Raw genomic sequence first — 2175 nt, 5'->3', positions numbered from 1 at the left:
GAGAGAGAGAGAGGAGTAGACAAAGAGAGAAAGGGAGGGAGGGAAAGAGAGAGAGGGAAGGAGAGAAAAAGAAAGGGAAGGAGGGAGAGAGAGGGAAAGAAAGAGGGAGGGAGGGAGAGAAACAGACAGAGACAGAAAGAAAGATGGAGAGAGAGAGGGAGTTAGGGAGGGAGGGGAGAGAGAAAGAGAGGGAGGGAGACAGACAGACAGACAGACAGAGAGAGGAGAGAGAGAAGGGGAGAGGGAGAGGGAGAGAGAAAGGCAGGGAGAGAGAAAGGGAAGGGTAGGAGAGGGGGCAGAAAGGTAGAGAGGGAAAGAGAGGGGTGGGTGGGTGGATGGGGGGAGTGTAGGGGTGTTTGTATGGCAAGAGGAGAGGCAACCTTAAACGGTCAGGAAGACCTGTATTCAAGTGCTACCACTGGCACAGAGTGGCTCTGTGACTCTGGACAGGTCAGTCTCCATTCCCAAGACAATTCATGAAGTTTCCAAGCAGGTGCATGGATAGAGAACTGGCCACTTGGAGAAGGGAGGTTCACAGAGAGAGCAAGAGCTTTGGAGACCCCAGGAGGCCGGCCCACCCTGTCTCAATCACTTTGTCTCTACCTAAACTCCTCCAAAAGGACAGCAGGACTTCGCCTAGCCCAGCAAGTTTGTCCTGTTTCAGCCCAGGGTCACCTCCTCAGATACTACCAAAAGACAGAGGCCTCTCCCATAGCCTGAGATTCTTTCAAGAAAACAAGCCGAGAATTTTGGGCAGAGCTTTCCATTAGCCCCAATGCTGGGGCCAAGGCCTGCAGCCCCCTAAAAACACAGATTCACTCATGCACGTCCACAGACTCCAAATCTTGTCGAGGCTTTCTACCCACCCACTCACCCACCTACCAGCCCCAGATCTGGCCCTGGACAGGGCAGGGACTCACGTAGTCATGAAAAGCCTTGGCTTCACTAGAATGCTCACAGGTCTCTCGTCGGTCAGGGGCTGCACAGTACAGGTCCCAGAATACACTGTGGGGGACAAGAAATGATCAGGAAGACACTGGACCCTGCCCAATCCCCCTTGCCCCAGTCAACCTCCCCTACCCCTCACTCCTCCCTAGAGCAACCTGGCCCTACTGGGCCCTGCACATATCAACCCTATCCCTCCCTTCCCCATTATTTCCCATCATCCTTTTCTAGCCCTGAAGGCTCCTTCCCAGAGCCACTGCCCCTCCCCCCATCACTTCTGCCTCCCNCCTCCCTTCCCCATTATTTCCCATCATCCTTTTCTAGCCCTGAAGGCTCCTTCCCAGAGCCACTGCCCCTCCCCCCATCACTTCTGCCTCCCTGGGGCTCCCCCCTTGTCACCTACCCCCAATGACTTACCACCACCAGGAATGAAGAAACCCTGGGGGCTCCCCCAATGTAATATTCTTCTCCCACCGGATCTGCCAGAGCCAGAAGCAGGTTAGAGAGAGACCCTGCCCAACCCTCCCACGTTCTCCCCCCACCTAAGAAATCCTGGCTCTCTTGTTTCTTTGGGTCCCTCAAGCCCCCTCATCCAGCCCTCTCAGTTCTTCCTTAAACCTAAATCACAGGACTTTACAGCAACAATTAGAGGGTTAGTCATTCAGTCCCCGCAATCTCAGCCCCCTCAGTTCTTTCAGGCCCTCAATCCTTTCACCCCCTCCCCATCTCAGTTAAAACAGAGCCAAGGAAATTGGGAGAAGGGGTGGGGGTAGGTAAGAGGAGAGCCGGGAAGAAGAGAGAAAGGGAGAGCTGAGCAGGAGTGGGCGGCCCTACCCCAGCCAGCTGCTTCTCACCTCCGACAGGAAGGTCTGGGCTGACTTCTGGGCTCCCACATGAAGCAGATACTCATAGACATAGAGTGCCAACCTACACAGAGAAGGCCAGGCTCAGGGCAAGGGCGAAGATGCCCAGAAACCAAGTGTCCTCGCAGCTATTTGCCAGAAGGCACGTCGTTCTGCATCTTCTGCACTCCCAAAGAGACCAGAAGCCCACCGGGAGGAGCCACTCACTCTTTTGGGGCTTTGGAAGCACACACGGGCTCCAGAATACAGGAGGGGCTTCACCAGCCACTGGCAGAGATGGAGCTGGCCCTCAGGGGCCATCCTGTCTACTCCCCCCCTCCCCATTTCACAGCAACAAAACCCAAGTCCAGAGAGACAGGATTCAAAG

General features: G+C 55.2%; 1 long non-coding RNA gene across 1 annotated transcript; it reads right to left on the bottom strand.

Annotated features, from left to right (window-relative positions):
• Window positions 1-920: 920 nt before the first annotated feature.
• On the bottom strand, window positions 921-1872 carry LOC123255562. Its single transcript, XR_006506774.1, has 3 exons — window positions 1800-1872; window positions 1363-1424; window positions 921-1005 (listed from the first exon to the last, which is right to left on the bottom strand). It is a non-coding gene; the product is annotated as an uncharacterized LOC123255562 (long non-coding RNA).
• Window positions 1873-2175: the final 303 nt, after the last annotated feature.

Source organism: Gracilinanus agilis, unplaced genomic scaffold (assembly GCF_016433145.1).
Source record: "Gracilinanus agilis isolate LMUSP501 unplaced genomic scaffold, AgileGrace unplaced_scaffold48690, whole genome shotgun sequence".
Classification (NCBI taxonomy): Eukaryota; Metazoa; Chordata; class Mammalia; order Didelphimorphia; family Didelphidae; genus Gracilinanus; species Gracilinanus agilis.
This window is presented reverse-complemented; position numbering and strand designations above follow the sequence as displayed.